Here is a 17829-nt window from a genome sequence, read left to right as displayed (position 1 = left end):
CCCTACCGGGCCTCAACACAAAACTTTCCTCTGTGTTGAGGACAAGTAGAAGGGACACCCAGTGCAGAAAACTCTGATTTCGGTGGTTTGCATGTTGTTGGGACCGTCAGTGAGGGCGATGGTCCTGTGAAGGACTCCTTTTGCCCTGAGCCGTACAACTCATACTTACCTGGCAGGGGAGATACCATGATCAAGAAGGTGGTTCACCCATGGCGAGGCCTGGCCATTGCACTCCGGCGGGGCTGACCTATGCGAATTCCCCAAATGTGGGAATCTCGACTGCATAATTTGTGGTAGTGGGGGACTGCGTTCGCGCTCTCCCCTGATGGATTGTCAAAAGTAATAAGGGGGAAACAGATAGGGAGACGCTGCCTTCCAACCTGGCTGTAGCGACAGACAGACGACAAGAATTTCAAAGGTGGCTTAAAGCTATGCACAGCCAGTTTCTTTGCTAGTGCTAGATCACAATATCGCTCGTCAATCAAATTTGTTTCAGATTCAGCAGCCCTTGCTCTGATCAATGTGAAATCCCAGTCACGGCACATCTGCCTTACAGAACGGCTGTGGGCCAATAAAAGGCCCCAATCTTCTCCTGTCTTTTGGTTCACTTCAGTCTGCTGCAGATAAATCTGGTGGTTGAGGGTTTGAAGTCATTTTTCAGAGCTTGACGTAAGGCATGTGTCTTAAAGGTGCTTCGATCAAAGGGTTTGCTCTTCCGTTTTACCGATCGTCACTGAAAAGCAACGCTCGCTTGCCGGGGCCATGGGCGAGGAGGACTGTATGGGGAATGTGATGCCGGCCTTAGCCTATCAGGGGCATCGCTTCTCGGCCTTTTGGCTAAGATCAAGTGTAGTATCTGTTCTTATCAGTTTGATATCTGATACGTCCCCTACCCGGGGACCATATATTAAATTGATTTTTGGACTTGGGAGATGGAACAGGGGCTTGCTCCGTCCACTCCACGCATCGACCCGGTATTGCAGTACCTCCGGGAACGGTGCACCCTCCTCTCTTCAGTGTTTAAAATAATCCTTTCTTTCCGCTGCGTTTAAGAGAAATGTGTGTGTGAGTCTGGCCTGGCTTTGTCACTGCGTTGACATGCTGCCGGGACTCAAGCTTTTTGAAATGAACTGGAATTTTAGTCAGGTTGGGGGTTATTTGTGTGCCAGTTCCCCCATTTGCCACTCTGTGTATGCTATTGCTGTAGTAGCACACAGACACACAATAACATATCAACAGTTATTGTTGCAAAGTGTTTCTGGCCTAGCTGCTGCTTCGACTGTTCTTTTGTTGGCGGTAAAAAAACACACACACACACACACACACACTGGCGGTAGCTATCGGTCGGCTTTGATGTGGAAGTGTGGCACTTCCTGTTAGAATGGTGAGCCTTATTTCTCCACTTGAATGTAGAAAGACATGCCCTACCGGGCCTCAACACAAAACTTTCCTCTGTGTTGAGGACAAGTAGAAGGGACACCCAGTGCAGAAAACTCTGATTTCGGTGGTTTGCATGTTGTTGGGACCGTCAGTGAGGGCGATGGTCCTGTGAAGGACTCCTTTTGCCCTGAGCCGTACAACTCATACTTACCTGGCAGGGGAGATACCATGATCAAGAAGGTGGTTCACCCATGGCGAGGCCTGGCCATTGCACTCCGGCGGGGCTGACCTATGCGAATTCCCCAAATGTGGGAATCTCGACTGCATAATTTGTGGTAGTGGGGGACTGCGTTCGCGCTCTCCCCTGATGGATTGTCAAAAGTAATAAGGGGGAAACAGATAGGGACACGCTGCCTTCCAACCTGGCTGTAGCGACAGACAGACGACAAGAATTTCAAAGGTGGCTTAAAGCTATGCACAGCCAGTTTCTTTGCTAGTGCTAGATCACAATATCGCTCGTCAATCAACTTTGTTTCAGATTCAGCAGCCCTTGCTCTGATCAATGTGAAATCCCAGTCACGGCACATCTGCCTTACAGAACGGCTGTGGGCCAATAAAAGGCCCCAATCTTCTCCTGTCTTTTGGTTCACTTCAGTCTGCTGCAGATAAATCTGGTGGTTGAGGGTTTGAAGTCATTTTTCAGAGCTTGACGTAAGGCATGTGTCTTAAAGGTGCTTCGATCAAAGGGTTTGCTCTTCCGTTTTACCGATCGTCACTGAAAAGCAACGCTCGCTTACCGGGGCCATGGGCGAGGAGGACTGTATGGGGAATGTGATGCCGGCCTTAGCCTGTCAGGGGCATCGCTTCTCGGCCTTTTGGCTAAGATCAAGTGTAGTATCTGTTCTTATCAGTTTAATATCTGATACGTCCCCTATCCGGGGACCATATATTAAATTGATTTTTGGACTTGGGAGATGGAACAGGGGCTTGCTCCGTCCACTCCACGCATCGACCCGGTATTGCAGTACCTCCGGGAACGGTGCACCCTCCTCTCTTCAGTGTTTAAAATAATCCTTTCTTTCCGCTGCGTTTAAGAGAAATGTGTGTGTGAGTCTGGCCTGGCTTTGTCACTGCGTTGACATACTGCCGGGACTCAAGCTTTTTGAAATGAACTGGAATTTTAGTCAGGTTGGGGGTTATTTGTGTGCCAGTTCCCCCATTTGCCACTCTGTGTATGCTATTGCTGTAGTAGCACACAGACACACAATAACATATCAACAGTTATTGTTGCAAAGTGTTTCTGGCCTAGCTGCTGCTTCGACTGTTCTTTTGTTGGCGGTAAAAAAACACACACACACACACACTGGCGGTAGCTATCGGTCGGCTTTGATGTGGAAGTGTGGCACTTCCTGTTAGAATGGTGAGCCTTATTTCTCCACTTGAATGTAGAAAGACAAGCCCTACCGGGCCTCAACACAAAACTTTCCTCTGTGTTGAGGACAAGTAGAAGGGACACCCAGTGCAGAAAACTCTGATTTCGGTGGTTTGCATGTTGTTGGGACCGTCAGTGAGGGCGATGGTCCTGTGAAGGACTCCTTTTGCCCTGAGCCGTACAACTCATACTTACCTGGCAGGGGAGATACCATGATCAAGAAGGTGGTTCACCCATGGCGAGGCCTGGCCATTGCACTCCGGCGGGGCTGACCTATGCGAATTCCCCAAATGTGGGAATCTCGACTGCATAATTTGTGGTAGTGGGGGACTGCGTTCGCGCTCTCCCCTGATGGATTGTCAAAAGTAATAAGGGGGAAACAGATAGGGAGACGCTGCCTTCCAACCTGGCTGTAGCGACAGACAGACGACAAGAATTTCAAAGGTGGCTTAAAGCTATGCACAGCCAGTTTCTTTGCTAGTGCTAGATCACAATATCGCTCGTCAATCAAATTTGTTTCAGATTCAGCAGCCCTTGCTCTGATCAATGTGAAATCCCAGTCACGGCACATCTGCCTTACAGAACGGCTGTGGGCCAATAAAAGGCCCCAATCTTCTCCTGTCTTTTGGTTCACTTCAGTCTGCTGCAGATAAATCTGGTGGTTGAGGGTTTGAAGTCATTTTTCAGAGCTTGACGTAAGGCATGTGTCTTAAAGGTGCTTCGATCAAAGGGTTTGCTCTTCCGTTTTACCGATCGTCACTGAAAAGCAACGCTCGCTTGCCGGGGCCATGGGCGAGGAGGACTGTATGGGGAATGTGATGCCGGCCTTAGCCTATCAGGGGCATCGCTTCTCGGCCTTTTGGCTAAGATCAAGTGTAGTATCTGTTCTTATCAGTTTGATATCTGATACGTCCCCTACCCGGGGACCATATATTAAATTGATTTTTGGACTTGGGAGATGGAACAGGGGCTTGCTCCGTCCACTCCACGCATCGACCCGGTATTGCAGTACCTCCGGGAACGGTGCACCCTCCTCTCTTCAGTGTTTAAAATAATCCTTTCTTTCCGCTGCGTTTAAGAGAAATGTGTGTGTGAGTCTGGCCTGGCTTTGTCACTGCGTTGACATGCTGCCGGGACTCAAGCTTTTTGAAATGAACTGGAATTTTAGTCAGGTTGGGGGTTATTTGTGTGCCAGTTCCCCCATTTGCTACTCTGTGTATGCTATTGCTGTAGTAGCACACAGACACACAATAACATATCAACAGTTATTGTTGCAAAGTGTTTCTGGCCTAGCTGCTGCTTCGACTGTTCTTTTGTTGGCGGTAAAAAAACACACACACACACACACTGGCGGTAGCTATCGGTCGGCTTTGATGTGGAAGTGTGGCACTTCCTGTTAGAATGGTGAGCCTTATTTCTCCACTTGAATGTAGAAAGACAAGCCCTACCGGGCCTCAACACAAAACTTTCCTCTGTGTTGAGGACAAGTAGAAGGGACACCCAGTGCAGAAAACTCTGATTTCGGTGGTTTGCATGTTGTTGGGACCGTCAGTGAGGGCGATGGTCCTGTGAAGGACTCCTTTTGCCCTGAGCCGTACAACTCATACTTACCTGGCAGGGGAGATACCATGATCAAGAAGGTGGTTCACCCATGGCGAGGCCTGGCCATTGCACTCCGGCGGGGCTGACCTATGCGAATTCCCCAAATGTGGGAATCTCGACTGCATAATTTGTGGTAGTGGGGGACTGCGTTCGCGCTCTCCCCTGATGGATTGTCAAAAGTAATAAGGGGGAAACAGATAGGGAGACGCTGCCTTCCAACCTGGCTGTAGCGACAGACAGACGACAAGAATTTCAAAGGTGGCTTAAAGCTATGCACAGCCAGTTTCTTTGCTAGTGCTAGATCACAATATCGCTCGTCAATCAAATTTGTTTCAGATTCAGCAGCCCTTGCTCTGATCAATGTGAAATCCCAGTCACGGCACATCTGCCTTACAGAACGGCTGTGGGCCAATAAAAGGCCCCAATCTTCTCCTGTCTTTTGGTTCACTTCAGTCTGCTGCAGATAAATCTGGTGGTTGAGGGTTTGAAGTCATTTTTCAGAGCTTGACGTAAGGCATGTGTCTTAAAGGTGCTTCGATCAAAGGGTTTGCTCTTCCGTTTTACCGATCGTCACTGAAAAGCAACGCTCGCTTGCCGGGGCCATGGGCGAGGAGGACTGTATGGGGAATGTGATGCCGGCCTTAGCCTATCAGGGGCATCGCTTCTCGGCCTTTTGGCTAAGATCAAGTGTAGTATCTGTTCTTATCAGTTTGATATCTGATACGTCCCCTACCCGGGGACCATATATTAAATTGATTTTTGGACTTGGGAGATGGAACAGGGGCTTGCTCCGTCCACTCCACGCATCGACCCGGTATTGCAGTACCTCCGGGAACGGTGCACCCTCCTCTCTTCAGTGTTTAAAATAATCCTTTCTTTCCGCTGCGTTTAAGAGAAATGTGTGTGTGAGTCTGGCCTGGCTTTGTCACTGCGTTGACATGCTGCCGGGACTCAAGCTTTTTGAAATGAACTGGAATTTTAGTCAGGTTGGGGGTTATTTGTGTGCCAGTTCCCCCATTTGCCACTCTGTGTATGCTATTGCTGTAGTAGCACACAGACACACAATAACATATCAACAGTTATTGTTGCAAAGTGTTTCTGGCCTAGCTGCTGCTTCGACTGTTCTTTTGTTGGCGGTAAAAAAACACACACACACACACACACACACACTGGCGGTAGCTATCGGTCGGCTTTGATGTGGAAGTGTGGCACTTCCTGTTAGAATGGTGAGCCTTATTTCTCCACTTGAATGTAGAAAGACAAGCCCTACCGGGCCTCAACACAAAACTTTCCTCTGTGTTGAGGACAAGTAGAAGGGACACCCAGTGCAGAAAACTCTGATTTCGGTGGTTTGCATGTTGTTGGGACCGTCAGTGAGGGCGATGGTCCTGTGAAGGACTCCTTTTGCCCTGAGCCGTACAACTCATACTTACCTGGCAGGGGAGATACCATGATCAAGAAGGTGGTTCACCCATGGCGAGGCCTGGCCATTGCACTCCGGCGGGGCTGACCTATGCGAATTCCCCAAATGTGGGAATCTCGACTGCATAATTTGTGGTAGTGGGGGACTGCGTTCGCGCTCTCCCCTGATGGATTGTCAAAAGTAATAAGGGGGAAACAGATAGGGAGACGCTGCCTTCCAACCTGGCTGTAGCGACAGACAGACGACAAGAATTTCAAAGGTGGCTTAAAGCTATGCACAGCCAGTTTCTTTGCTAGTGCTAGATCACAATATCGCTCGTCAATCAACTTTGTTTCAGATTCAGCAGCCCTTGCTCTGATCAATGTGAAATCCCAGTCACGGCACATCTGCCTTACAGAACGGCTGTGGGCCAATAAAAGGCCCCAATCTTCTCCTGTCTTTTGGTTCACTTCAGTCTGCTGCAGATAAATCTGGTGGTTGAGGGTTTGAAGTCATTTTTCAGAGCTTGACGTAAGGCATGTGTCTTAAAGGTGCTTCGATCAAAGGGTTTGCTCTTCCGTTTTACCGATCGTCACTGAAAAGCAACGCTCGCTTGCCGGGGCCATGGGCGAGGAGGACTGTATGGGGAATGTGATGCCGGCCTTAGCCTATCAGGGGCATCGCTTCTCGGCCTTTTGGCTAAGATCAAGTGTAGTATCTGTTCTTATCAGTTTAATATCTGATACGTCCCCTACCCGGGGACCATATATTAAATTGATTTTTGGACTTGGGAGATGGAACAGGGGCTTGCTCCGTCCACTCCACGCATCGACCCGGTATTGCAGTACCTCCGGGAACGGTGCACCCTCCTCTCTTCAGTGTTTAAAATAATCCTTTCTTTCCGCTGCGTTTAAGAGAAATGTGTGTGTGAGTCTGGCCTGGCTTTGTCACTGCGTTGACATGCTGCCGGGACTCAAGCTTTTTGAAATGAACTGGAATTTTAGTCAGGTTGGGGGTTATTTGTGTGCCAGTTCCCCCATTTGCCACTCTGTGTATGCTATTGCTGTAGTAGCACACAGACACACAATAACATATCAACAGTTATTGTTGCAAAGTGTTTCTGGCCTAGCTGCTGCTTCGACTGTTCTTTTGTTGGCGGTAAAAAAACACACACACACACACACACACTGGCGGTAGCTATCGGTCGGCTTTGATGTGGAAGTGTGGCACTTCCTGTTAGAATGGTGAGCCTTATTTCTCCACTTGAATGTAGAAAGACAAGCCCTACCGGGCCTCAACACAAAACTTTCCTCTGTGTTGAGGACAAGTAGAAGGGACACCCAGTGCAGAAAACTCTGATTTCGGTGGTTTGCATGTTGTTGGGACCGTCAGTGAGGGCGATGGTCCTGTGAAGGACTCCTTTTGCCCTGAGCCGTACAACTCATACTTACCTGGCAGGGGAGATACCATGATCAAGAAGGTGGTTCACCCATCGCGAGGCCTGGCCATTGCACTCCGGCAGGGCTGACCTATGCGAATTCCCCAAATGTGGGAATCTCGACTGCATAATTTGTGGTAGTGGGGGACTGCGTTCGCGCTCTCCCCTGATGGATTGTCAAAAGTAATAAGGGGGAAACAGATAGGGAGACGCTGCCTTCCAACCTGGCTGTAGTGACAGACAGACGACAAGAATTTCAAAGGTGGCTTAAAGCTATGCACAGCCAGTTTCTTTGCTAGTGCTAGATCACAATATCGCTCGTCAATCAAATTTGTTTCAGATTCAGCAGCCCTTGCTCTGATCAATGTGAAATCCCAGTCACGGCACATCTGCCTTACAGAACGGCTGTGGGCCAATAAAAGGCCCCAATCTTCTCCTGTCTTCTGGTTCACTTCAGTCTGCTGCAGATAAATCTGGTGGTTGAGGGTTTGAAGTCATTTTTCAGAGCTTGACGTAAGGCATGTGTCTTAAAGGTGCTTCGATCAAAGGGTTTGCTCTTCCCTTTTTAGCGATCGTCACTGAAAAGCAACGCTCGCTTGCCGGGGCCATGGGCGAGGAGGACTGTATGGGGAATGTGATGCCGGCCTTAGCCTATCAGGGGCATCGCTTCTCGGCCTTTTGGCTAAGATCAAGTGTAGTATCTGTTCTTATCAGTTTAATATCTGATACGTCCCCTACCCGGGGACCATATATTAAATTGATTTTTGGACTTGGGAGATGGAACAGGGGCTTGCTCCGTCCACTCCACGCATCGACCCGGTATTGCAGTACCTCCGGGAACGGTGCACCCTCCTCTCTTCAGTGTTTAAAATAATCCTTTCTTTCCGCTGCGTTTAAGAGAAATGTGTGTGTGAGTCTGGCCTGGCTTTGTCACTGCGTTGACATGCTGCCGGGACTCAAGCTTTTTGAAATGAACTGGAATTTTAGTCAGGTTGGGGGTTATTTGTGTGCCAGTTCCCCCATTTGCCACTCTGTGTATGCTATTGCTGTAGTAGCACACAGACACACAATAACATATCAACAGTTATTGTTGCAAAGTGTTTCTGGCCTAGCTGCTGCTTCGACTGTTCTTTTGTTGGCGGTAAAAAAACACACACACACACACACACACACACACACACACTGGCGGTAGCTATCGGTCGGCTTTGATGTGGAAGTGTGGCACTTCCTGTTAGAATGGTGAGCCTTATTTCTCCACTTGAATGTAGAGAGACAAGCCCTACCGGGCCTCAACACAAAACTTTCCTCTGTGTGGAGGACAAGTAGAAGGGACACCCAGTGCAGAAAACTCTGATTTTGGTGGTTTGCATGTTGTTGGGACCGTCAGTGAGGGCGATGGTCCTGTGAAGGACTCCTTTTGCCCTGAGCCGTACAACTCATACTTACCTGGCAGGGGAGATACCATGATCAAGAAGGTGGTTCACCCATGGCGAGGCCTGGCCATTGCACTCCGGCGGGGCTGACCTATGCGAATTCCCCAAATGTGGGAATCTCAACTGCATAATTTGTGGTAGTGGGGGACTGCGTTCGCGCTCTCCCCTGATGGATTGTCAAAAGTAATAAGGGGGAAACAGATAGGGACACGCTGCCTTCCAACCTGGCTGTAGCGACAGACAGACGACAAGAATTTCAAAGGTGGCTTAAAGCTATGCACAGCCAGTTTCTTTGCTAGTGCTAGATCACAATATCGTTCGTCAATCAACTTTGTTTCAGATTCAGCAGCCCTTGCTCTGATCAATGTGAAATCCCAGTCACGGCACATCTGCTTTACAGAACGGCTGTGGGCCAATAAAAGGCCCCAATCTTCTCCTGTCTTTTGGTTCACTTCAGTCTGCTGCAGATAAATCTGGTGGTTGAGGGTTTGAAGTCATTTTTCAGAGCTTGACGTAAGGCATGTGTCTTAAAGGTGCTTCGATCAAAGGGTTTGCTCTTCCGTTTTACCGATCGTCACTGAAAAGCAACGCTCGCTTGCCGGGGCCATGGGCGAGGAGGACTGTATGGGGAATGTGATGCCGGCCTTAGCCTATCAGGGGCATCGCTTCTCGGCCTTTTGGCTAAGATCAAGTGTAGTATCTGTTCTTATCAGTTTGATATCTGATACGTCCCCTACCCGGGGACCATATATTAAATTGATTTTTGGACTTGGGAGATGGAACAGGGGCTTGCTCCGTCCACTCCACGCATCGACCCGGTATTGCAGTACCTCCGGGAACGGTGCACCCTCCTCTCTTCAGTGTTTAAAATAATCCTTTCTTTCCGCTGCGTTTAAGAGAAATGTGTGTGTGAGTCTGGCCTGGCTTTGTCACTGCGTTGACATGCTGCCGGGACTCAAGCTTTTTGAAATGAACTGGAATTTTAGTCAGGTTGGGGGTTATTTGTGTGCCAGTTCCCCCATTTGCCACTCTGTGTATGCTATTGCTGTAGTAGCACACAGACACACAATAACATATCAACAGTTATTGTTGCAAAGTGTTTCTGGCCTAGCTGCTGCTTCGACTGTTCTTTTGTTGGCGGTAAAAAAACACACACACACACACACACACACTGGCGGTAGCTATCGGTCGGCTTTGATGTGGAAGTGTGGCACTTCCTGTTAGAATGGTGAGCCTTATTTCTCCACTTGAATGTAGAAAGACATGCCCTACCGGGCCTCAACACAAAACTTTCCTCTGTGTTGAGGACAAGTAGAAGGGACACCCAGTGCAGAAAACTCTGATTTCGGTGGTTTGCATGTTGTTGGGACCGTCAGTGAGGGCGATGGTCCTGTGAAGGACTCCTTTTGCCCTGAGCCGTACAACTCATACTTACCTGGCAGGGGAGATACCATGATCAAGAAGGTGGTTCACCCATGGCGAGGCCTGGCCATTGCACTCCGGCGGGGCTGACCTATGCGAATTCCCCAAATGTGGGAATCTCGACTGCATAATTTGTGGTAGTGGGGGACTGCGTTCGCGCTCTCCCCTGATGGATTGTCAAAAGTAATAAGGGGGAAACAGATAGGGACACGCTGCCTTCCAACCTGGCTGTAGCGACAGACAGACGACAAGAATTTCAAAGGTGGCTTAAAGCTATGCACAGCCAGTTTCTTTGCTAGTGCTAGATCACAATATCGCTCGTCAATCAACTTTGTTTCAGATTCAGCAGCCCTTGCTCTGATCAATGTGAAATCCCAGTCACGGCACATCTGCCTTACAGAACGGCTGTGGGCCAATAAAAGGCCCCAATCTTCTCCTGTCTTTTGGTTCACTTCAGTCTGCTGCAGATAAATCTGGTGGTTGAGGGTTTGAAGTCATTTTTCAGAGCTTGACGTAAGGCATGTGTCTTAAAGGTGCTTCGATCAAAGGGTTTGCTCTTCCGTTTTACCGATCGTCACTGAAAAGCAACGCTCGCTTACCGGGGCCATGGGCGAGGAGGACTGTATGGGGAATGTGATGCCGGCCTTAGCCTGTCAGGGGCATCGCTTCTCGGCCTTTTGGCTAAGATCAAGTGTAGTATCTGTTCTTATCAGTTTAATATCTGATACGTCCCCTATCCGGGGACCATATATTAAATTGATTTTTGGACTTGGGAGATGGAACAGGGGCTTGCTCCGTCCACTCCACGCATCGACCCGGTATTGCAGTACCTCCGGGAACGGTGCACCCTCCTCTCTTCAGTGTTTAAAATAATCCTTTCTTTCCGCTGCGTTTAAGAGAAATGTGTGTGTGAGTCTGGCCTGGCTTTGTCACTGCGTTGACATACTGCCGGGACTCAAGCTTTTTGAAATGAACTGGAATTTTAGTCAGGTTGGGGGTTATTTGTGTGCCAGTTCCCCCATTTGCCACTCTGTGTATGCTATTGCTGTAGTAGCACACAGACACACAATAACATATCAACAGTTATTGTTGCAAAGTGTTTCTGGCCTAGCTGCTGCTTCGACTGTTCTTTTGTTGGCGGTAAAAAAACACACACACACACACACTGGCGGTAGCTATCGGTCGGCTTTGATGTGGAAGTGTGGCACTTCCTGTTAGAATGGTGAGCCTTATTTCTCCACTTGAATGTAGAAAGACAAGCCCTACCGGGCCTCAACACAAAACTTTCCTCTGTGTTGAGGACAAGTAGAAGGGACACCCAGTGCAGAAAACTCTGATTTCGGTGGTTTGCATGTTGTTGGGACCGTCAGTGAGGGCGATGGTCCTGTGAAGGACTCCTTTTGCCCTGAGCCGTACAACTCATACTTACCTGGCAGGGGAGATACCATGATCAAGAAGGTGGTTCACCCATGGCGAGGCCTGGCCATTGCACTCCGGCGGGGCTGACCTATGCGAATTCCCCAAATGTGGGAATCTCGACTGCATAATTTGTGGTAGTGGGGGACTGCGTTCGCGCTCTCCCCTGATGGATTGTCAAAAGTAATAAGGGGGAAACAGATAGGGAGACGCTGCCTTCCAACCTGGCTGTAGCGACAGACAGACGACAAGAATTTCAAAGGTGGCTTAAAGCTATGCACAGCCAGTTTCTTTGCTAGTGCTAGATCACAATATCGCTCGTCAATCAAATTTGTTTCAGATTCAGCAGCCCTTGCTCTGATCAATGTGAAATCCCAGTCACGGCACATCTGCCTTACAGAACGGCTGTGGGCCAATAAAAGGCCCCAATCTTCTCCTGTCTTTTGGTTCACTTCAGTCTGCTGCAGATAAATCTGGTGGTTGAGGGTTTGAAGTCATTTTTCAGAGCTTGACGTAAGGCATGTGTCTTAAAGGTGCTTCGATCAAAGGGTTTGCTCTTCCGTTTTACCGATCGTCACTGAAAAGCAACGCTCGCTTGCCGGGGCCATGGGCGAGGAGGACTGTATGGGGAATGTGATGCCGGCCTTAGCCTATCAGGGGCATCGCTTCTCGGCCTTTTGGCTAAGATCAAGTGTAGTATCTGTTCTTATCAGTTTGATATCTGATACGTCCCCTACCCGGGGACCATATATTAAATTGATTTTTGGACTTGGGAGATGGAACAGGGGCTTGCTCCGTCCACTCCACGCATCGACCCGGTATTGCAGTACCTCCGGGAACGGTGCACCCTCCTCTCTTCAGTGTTTAAAATAATCCTTTCTTTCCGCTGCGTTTAAGAGAAATGTGTGTGTGAGTCTGGCCTGGCTTTGTCACTGCGTTGACATGCTGCCGGGACTCAAGCTTTTTGAAATGAACTGGAATTTTAGTCAGGTTGGGGGTTATTTGTGTGCCAGTTCCCCCATTTGCTACTCTGTGTATGCTATTGCTGTAGTAGCACACAGACACACAATAACATATCAACAGTTATTGTTGCAAAGTGTTTCTGGCCTAGCTGCTGCTTCGACTGTTCTTTTGTTGGCGGTAAAAAAACACACACACACACACACTGGCGGTAGCTATCGGTCGGCTTTGATGTGGAAGTGTGGCACTTCCTGTTAGAATGGTGAGCCTTATTTCTCCACTTGAATGTAGAAAGACAAGCCCTACCGGGCCTCAACACAAAACTTTCCTCTGTGTTGAGGACAAGTAGAAGGGACACCCAGTGCAGAAAACTCTGATTTCGGTGGTTTGCATGTTGTTGGGACCGTCAGTGAGGGCGATGGTCCTGTGAAGGACTCCTTTTGCCCTGAGCCGTACAACTCATACTTACCTGGCAGGGGAGATACCATGATCAAGAAGGTGGTTCACCCATGGCGAGGCCTGGCCATTGCACTCCGGCGGGGCTGACCTATGCGAATTCCCCAAATGTGGGAATCTCGACTGCATAATTTGTGGTAGTGGGGGACTGCGTTCGCGCTCTCCCCTGATGGATTGTCAAAAGTAATAAGGGGGAAACAGATAGGGAGACGCTGCCTTCCAACCTGGCTGTAGCGACAGACAGACGACAAGAATTTCAAAGGTGGCTTAAAGCTATGCACAGCCAGTTTCTTTGCTAGTGCTAGATCACAATATCGCTCGTCAATCAAATTTGTTTCAGATTCAGCAGCCCTTGCTCTGATCAATGTGAAATCCCAGTCACGGCACATCTGCCTTACAGAACGGCTGTGGGCCAATAAAAGGCCCCAATCTTCTCCTGTCTTTTGGTTCACTTCAGTCTGCTGCAGATAAATCTGGTGGTTGAGGGTTTGAAGTCATTTTTCAGAGCTTGACGTAAGGCATGTGTCTTAAAGGTGCTTCGATCAAAGGGTTTGCTCTTCCGTTTTACCGATCGTCACTGAAAAGCAACGCTCGCTTGCCGGGGCCATGGGCGAGGAGGACTGTATGGGGAATGTGATGCCGGCCTTAGCCTATCAGGGGCATCGCTTCTCGGCCTTTTGGCTAAGATCAAGTGTAGTATCTGTTCTTATCAGTTTGATATCTGATACGTCCCCTACCCGGGGACCATATATTAAATTGATTTTTGGACTTGGGAGATGGAACAGGGGCTTGCTCCGTCCACTCCACGCATCGACCCGGTATTGCAGTACCTCCGGGAACGGTGCACCCTCCTCTCTTCAGTGTTTAAAATAATCCTTTCTTTCCGCTGCGTTTAAGAGAAATGTGTGTGTGAGTCTGGCCTGGCTTTGTCACTGCGTTGACATGCTGCCGGGACTCAAGCTTTTTGAAATGAACTGGAATTTTAGTCAGGTTGGGGGTTATTTGTGTGCCAGTTCCCCCATTTGCCACTCTGTGTATGCTATTGCTGTAGTAGCACACAGACACACAATAACATATCAACAGTTATTGTTGCAAAGTGTTTCTGGCCTAGCTGCTGCTTCGACTGTTCTTTTGTTGGCGGTAAAAAAACACACACACACACACACACACACTGGCGGTAGCTATCGGTCGGCTTTGATGTGGAAGTGTGGCACTTCCTGTTAGAATGGTGAGCCTTATTTCTCCACTTGAATGTAGAAAGACATGCCCTACCGGGCCTCAACACAAAACTTTCCTCTGTGTTGAGGACAAGTAGAAGGGACACCCAGTGCAGAAAACTCTGATTTCGGTGGTTTGCATGTTGTTGGGACCGTCAGTGAGGGCGATGGTCCTGTGAAGGACTCCTTTTGCCCTGAGCCGTACAACTCATACTTACCTGGCAGGGGAGATACCATGATCAAGAAGGTGGTTCACCCATGGCGAGGCCTGGCCATTGCACTCCGGCGGGGCTGACCTATGCGAATTCCCCAAATGTGGGAATCTCGACTGCATAATTTGTGGTAGTGGGGGACTGCGTTCGCGCTCTCCCCTGATGGATTGTCAAAAGTAATAAGGGGGAAACAGATAGGGACACGCTGCCTTCCAACCTGGCTGTAGCGACAGACAGACGACAAGAATTTCAAAGGTGGCTTAAAGCTATGCACAGCCAGTTTCTTTGCTAGTGCTAGATCACAATATCGCTCGTCAATCAACTTTGTTTCAGATTCAGCAGCCCTTGCTCTGATCAATGTGAAATCCCAGTCACGGCACATCTGCCTTACAGAACGGCTGTGGGCCAATAAAAGGCCCCAATCTTCTCCTGTCTTTTGGTTCACTTCAGTCTGCTGCAGATAAATCTGGTGGTTGAGGGTTTGAAGTCATTTTTCAGAGCTTGACGTAAGGCATGTGTCTTAAAGGTGCTTCGATCAAAGGGTTTGCTCTTCCGTTTTACCGATCGTCACTGAAAAGCAACGCTCGCTTACCGGGGCCATGGGCGAGGAGGACTGTATGGGGAATGTGATGCCGGCCTTAGCCTGTCAGGGGCATCGCTTCTCGGCCTTTTGGCTAAGATCAAGTGTAGTATCTGTTCTTATCAGTTTAATATCTGATACGTCCCCTATCCGGGGACCATATATTAAATTGATTTTTGGACTTGGGAGATGGAACAGGGGCTTGCTCCGTCCACTCCACGCATCGACCCGGTATTGCAGTACCTCCGGGAACGGTGCACCCTCCTCTCTTCAGTGTTTAAAATAATCCTTTCTTTCCGCTGCGTTTAAGAGAAATGTGTGTGTGAGTCTGGCCTGGCTTTGTCACTGCGTTGACATACTGCCGGGACTCAAGCTTTTTGAAATGAACTGGAATTTTAGTCAGGTTGGGGGTTATTTGTGTGCCAGTTCCCCCATTTGCCACTCTGTGTATGCTATTGCTGTAGTAGCACACAGACACACAATAACATATCAACAGTTATTGTTGCAAAGTGTTTCTGGCCTAGCTGCTGCTTCGACTGTTCTTTTGTTGGCGGTAAAAAAACACACACACACACACACTGGCGGTAGCTATCGGTCGGCTTTGATGTGGAAGTGTGGCACTTCCTGTTAGAATGGTGAGCCTTATTTCTCCACTTGAATGTAGAAAGACAAGCCCTACCGGGCCTCAACACAAAACTTTCCTCTGTGTTGAGGACAAGTAGAAGGGACACCCAGTGCAGAAAACTCTGATTTCGGTGGTTTGCATGTTGTTGGGACCGTCAGTGAGGGCGATGGTCCTGTGAAGGACTCCTTTTGCCCTGAGCCGTACAACTCATACTTACCTGGCAGGGGAGATACCATGATCAAGAAGGTGGTTCACCCATGGCGAGGCCTGGCCATTGCACTCCGGCGGGGCTGACCTATGCGAATTCCCCAAATGTGGGAATCTCGACTGCATAATTTGTGGTAGTGGGGGACTGCGTTCGCGCTCTCCCCTGATGGATTGTCAAAAGTAATAAGGGGGAAACAGATAGGGAGACGCTGCCTTCCAACCTGGCTGTAGCGACAGACAGACGACAAGAATTTCAAAGGTGGCTTAAAGCTATGCACAGCCAGTTTCTTTGCTAGTGCTAGATCACAATATCGCTCGTCAATCAAATTTGTTTCAGATTCAGCAGCCCTTGCTCTGATCAATGTGAAATCCCAGTCACGGCACATCTGCCTTACAGAACGGCTGTGGGCCAATAAAAGGCCCCAATCTTCTCCTGTCTTTTGGTTCACTTCAGTCTGCTGCAGATAAATCTGGTGGTTGAGGGTTTGAAGTCATTTTTCAGAGCTTGACGTAAGGCATGTGTCTTAAAGGTGCTTCGATCAAAGGGTTTGCTCTTCCGTTTTACCGATCGTCACTGAAAAGCAACGCTCGCTTGCCGGGGCCATGGGCGAGGAGGACTGTATGGGGAATGTGATGCCGGCCTTAGCCTATCAGGGGCATCGCTTCTCGGCCTTTTGGCTAAGATCAAGTGTAGTATCTGTTCTTATCAGTTTGATATCTGATACGTCCCCTACCCGGGGACCATATATTAAATTGATTTTTGGACTTGGGAGATGGAACAGGGGCTTGCTCCGTCCACTCCACGCATCGACCCGGTATTGCAGTACCTCCGGGAACGGTGCACCCTCCTCTCTTCAGTGTTTAAAATAATCCTTTCTTTCCGCTGCGTTTAAGAGAAATGTGTGTGTGAGTCTGGCCTGGCTTTGTCACTGCGTTGACATGCTGCCGGGACTCAAGCTTTTTGAAATGAACTGGAATTTTAGTCAGGTTGGGGGTTATTTGTGTGCCAGTTCCCCCATTTGCTACTCTGTGTATGCTATTGCTGTAGTAGCACACAGACACACAATAACATATCAACAGTTATTGTTGCAAAGTGTTTCTGGCCTAGCTGCTGCTTCGACTGTTCTTTTGTTGGCGGTAAAAAAACACACACACACACACACTGGCGGTAGCTATCGGTCGGCTTTGATGTGGAAGTGTGGCACTTCCTGTTAGAATGGTGAGCCTTATTTCTCCACTTGAATGTAGAAAGACAAGCCCTACCGGGCCTCAACACAAAACTTTCCTCTGTGTTGAGGACAAGTAGAAGGGACACCCAGTGCAGAAAACTCTGATTTCGGTGGTTTGCATGTTGTTGGGACCGTCAGTGAGGGCGATGGTCCTGTGAAGGACTCCTTTTGCCCTGAGCCGTACAACTCATACTTACCTGGCAGGGGAGATACCATGATCAAGAAGGTGGTTCACCCATGGCGAGGCCTGGCCATTGCACTCCGGCGGGGCTGACCTATGCGAATTCCCCAAATGTGGGAATCTCGACTGCATAATTTGTGGTAGTGGGGGACTGCGTTCGCGCTCTCCCCTGATGGATTGTCAAAAGTAATAAGGGGGAAACAGATAGGGAGACGCTGCCTTCCAACCTGGCTGTAGCGACAGACAGACGACAAGAATTTCAAAGGTGGCTTAAAGCTATGCACAGCCAGTTTCTTTGCTAGTGCTAGATCACAATATCGCTCGTCAATCAAATTTGTTTCAGATTCAGCAGCCCTTGCTCTGATCAATGTGAAATCCCAGTCACGGCACATCTGCCTTACAGAACGGCTGTGGGCCAATAAAAGGCCCCAATCTTCTCCTGTCTTTTGGTTCACTTCAGTCTGCTGCAGATAAATCTGGTGGTTGAGGGTTTGAAGTCATTTTTCAGAGCTTGACGTAAGGCATGTGTCTTAAAGGTGCTTCGATCAAAGGGTTTGCTCTTCCGTTTTACCGATCGTCACTGAAAAGCAACGCTCGCTTGCCGGGGCCATGGGCGAGGAGGACTGTATGGGGAATG

At 48.9% G+C, this 17829-nt stretch overlaps 25 non-coding genes across 25 annotated transcripts; all 25 read left to right on the top strand.

Annotated features, from left to right (window-relative positions):
* The first annotated feature begins 161 nt into the window (after positions 1 to 161).
* On the top strand, positions 162 to 325 carry LOC132957040 (U1 spliceosomal RNA). The gene has a single exon (XR_009666262.1). It is a non-coding gene; the product is annotated as a U1 spliceosomal RNA (small nuclear RNA).
* Positions 326 to 817: 492 nt separating this feature from the next.
* LOC132956862 (U2 spliceosomal RNA) lies at positions 818 to 1008 on the top strand. Its single transcript, XR_009666115.1, has one exon. It is a non-coding gene; the product is annotated as a U2 spliceosomal RNA (small nuclear RNA).
* A 575-nt stretch (positions 1009 to 1583) lies between these two features.
* LOC132957039 (U1 spliceosomal RNA) lies at positions 1584 to 1747 on the top strand. The gene has a single exon (XR_009666261.1). It is a non-coding gene; the product is annotated as a U1 spliceosomal RNA (small nuclear RNA).
* A 492-nt stretch (positions 1748 to 2239) lies between these two features.
* Positions 2240 to 2430, top strand: LOC132957291 (U2 spliceosomal RNA). Its single transcript, XR_009666500.1, has one exon. It is a non-coding gene; the product is annotated as a U2 spliceosomal RNA (small nuclear RNA).
* A 569-nt stretch (positions 2431 to 2999) lies between these two features.
* On the top strand, positions 3000 to 3163 carry LOC132957038 (U1 spliceosomal RNA). Its single transcript, XR_009666260.1, has one exon. It is a non-coding gene; the product is annotated as a U1 spliceosomal RNA (small nuclear RNA).
* A 492-nt stretch (positions 3164 to 3655) lies between these two features.
* Positions 3656 to 3846, top strand: LOC132956861 (U2 spliceosomal RNA). The gene has a single exon (XR_009666114.1). It is a non-coding gene; the product is annotated as a U2 spliceosomal RNA (small nuclear RNA).
* A 569-nt stretch (positions 3847 to 4415) lies between these two features.
* LOC132957037 (U1 spliceosomal RNA) lies at positions 4416 to 4579 on the top strand. The gene has a single exon (XR_009666259.1). It is a non-coding gene; the product is annotated as a U1 spliceosomal RNA (small nuclear RNA).
* A 492-nt stretch (positions 4580 to 5071) lies between these two features.
* LOC132956860 (U2 spliceosomal RNA) lies at positions 5072 to 5262 on the top strand. The gene has a single exon (XR_009666113.1). It is a non-coding gene; the product is annotated as a U2 spliceosomal RNA (small nuclear RNA).
* A 577-nt stretch (positions 5263 to 5839) lies between these two features.
* LOC132957036 (U1 spliceosomal RNA) lies at positions 5840 to 6003 on the top strand. The gene has a single exon (XR_009666258.1). It is a non-coding gene; the product is annotated as a U1 spliceosomal RNA (small nuclear RNA).
* Positions 6004 to 6495: 492 nt separating this feature from the next.
* Positions 6496 to 6686, top strand: LOC132957403 (U2 spliceosomal RNA). Its single transcript, XR_009666607.1, has one exon. It is a non-coding gene; the product is annotated as a U2 spliceosomal RNA (small nuclear RNA).
* A 573-nt stretch (positions 6687 to 7259) lies between these two features.
* Positions 7260 to 7423, top strand: LOC132957184 (U1 spliceosomal RNA). Its single transcript, XR_009666400.1, has one exon. It is a non-coding gene; the product is annotated as a U1 spliceosomal RNA (small nuclear RNA).
* A 493-nt stretch (positions 7424 to 7916) lies between these two features.
* On the top strand, positions 7917 to 8107 carry LOC132957402 (U2 spliceosomal RNA). The gene has a single exon (XR_009666606.1). It is a non-coding gene; the product is annotated as a U2 spliceosomal RNA (small nuclear RNA).
* A 585-nt stretch (positions 8108 to 8692) lies between these two features.
* LOC132957220 (U1 spliceosomal RNA) lies at positions 8693 to 8856 on the top strand. The gene has a single exon (XR_009666433.1). It is a non-coding gene; the product is annotated as a U1 spliceosomal RNA (small nuclear RNA).
* Positions 8857 to 9348: 492 nt separating this feature from the next.
* On the top strand, positions 9349 to 9539 carry LOC132956858 (U2 spliceosomal RNA). The gene has a single exon (XR_009666112.1). It is a non-coding gene; the product is annotated as a U2 spliceosomal RNA (small nuclear RNA).
* A 575-nt stretch (positions 9540 to 10114) lies between these two features.
* On the top strand, positions 10115 to 10278 carry LOC132957034 (U1 spliceosomal RNA). Its single transcript, XR_009666256.1, has one exon. It is a non-coding gene; the product is annotated as a U1 spliceosomal RNA (small nuclear RNA).
* Positions 10279 to 10770: 492 nt separating this feature from the next.
* Positions 10771 to 10961, top strand: LOC132957289 (U2 spliceosomal RNA). The gene has a single exon (XR_009666498.1). It is a non-coding gene; the product is annotated as a U2 spliceosomal RNA (small nuclear RNA).
* Positions 10962 to 11530: 569 nt separating this feature from the next.
* On the top strand, positions 11531 to 11694 carry LOC132957033 (U1 spliceosomal RNA). The gene has a single exon (XR_009666255.1). It is a non-coding gene; the product is annotated as a U1 spliceosomal RNA (small nuclear RNA).
* A 492-nt stretch (positions 11695 to 12186) lies between these two features.
* On the top strand, positions 12187 to 12377 carry LOC132956857 (U2 spliceosomal RNA). The gene has a single exon (XR_009666111.1). It is a non-coding gene; the product is annotated as a U2 spliceosomal RNA (small nuclear RNA).
* Positions 12378 to 12946: 569 nt separating this feature from the next.
* LOC132957032 (U1 spliceosomal RNA) lies at positions 12947 to 13110 on the top strand. The gene has a single exon (XR_009666254.1). It is a non-coding gene; the product is annotated as a U1 spliceosomal RNA (small nuclear RNA).
* A 492-nt stretch (positions 13111 to 13602) lies between these two features.
* LOC132956856 (U2 spliceosomal RNA) lies at positions 13603 to 13793 on the top strand. The gene has a single exon (XR_009666110.1). It is a non-coding gene; the product is annotated as a U2 spliceosomal RNA (small nuclear RNA).
* A 575-nt stretch (positions 13794 to 14368) lies between these two features.
* On the top strand, positions 14369 to 14532 carry LOC132957031 (U1 spliceosomal RNA). The gene has a single exon (XR_009666253.1). It is a non-coding gene; the product is annotated as a U1 spliceosomal RNA (small nuclear RNA).
* A 492-nt stretch (positions 14533 to 15024) lies between these two features.
* Positions 15025 to 15215, top strand: LOC132957288 (U2 spliceosomal RNA). Its single transcript, XR_009666497.1, has one exon. It is a non-coding gene; the product is annotated as a U2 spliceosomal RNA (small nuclear RNA).
* Positions 15216 to 15784: 569 nt separating this feature from the next.
* On the top strand, positions 15785 to 15948 carry LOC132957029 (U1 spliceosomal RNA). Its single transcript, XR_009666252.1, has one exon. It is a non-coding gene; the product is annotated as a U1 spliceosomal RNA (small nuclear RNA).
* A 492-nt stretch (positions 15949 to 16440) lies between these two features.
* Positions 16441 to 16631, top strand: LOC132956855 (U2 spliceosomal RNA). The gene has a single exon (XR_009666109.1). It is a non-coding gene; the product is annotated as a U2 spliceosomal RNA (small nuclear RNA).
* Positions 16632 to 17200: 569 nt separating this feature from the next.
* On the top strand, positions 17201 to 17364 carry LOC132957028 (U1 spliceosomal RNA). Its single transcript, XR_009666251.1, has one exon. It is a non-coding gene; the product is annotated as a U1 spliceosomal RNA (small nuclear RNA).
* The last annotated feature ends 465 nt before the right edge of the window (positions 17365 to 17829 follow it).

The sequence above is a fragment of the Labrus mixtus genome, chromosome 22, assembly GCF_963584025.1.
Source record: "Labrus mixtus chromosome 22, fLabMix1.1, whole genome shotgun sequence".
Taxonomy (NCBI): Eukaryota; Metazoa; Chordata; class Actinopteri; order Labriformes; family Labridae; genus Labrus; species Labrus mixtus.
This window is presented reverse-complemented; position numbering and strand designations above follow the sequence as displayed.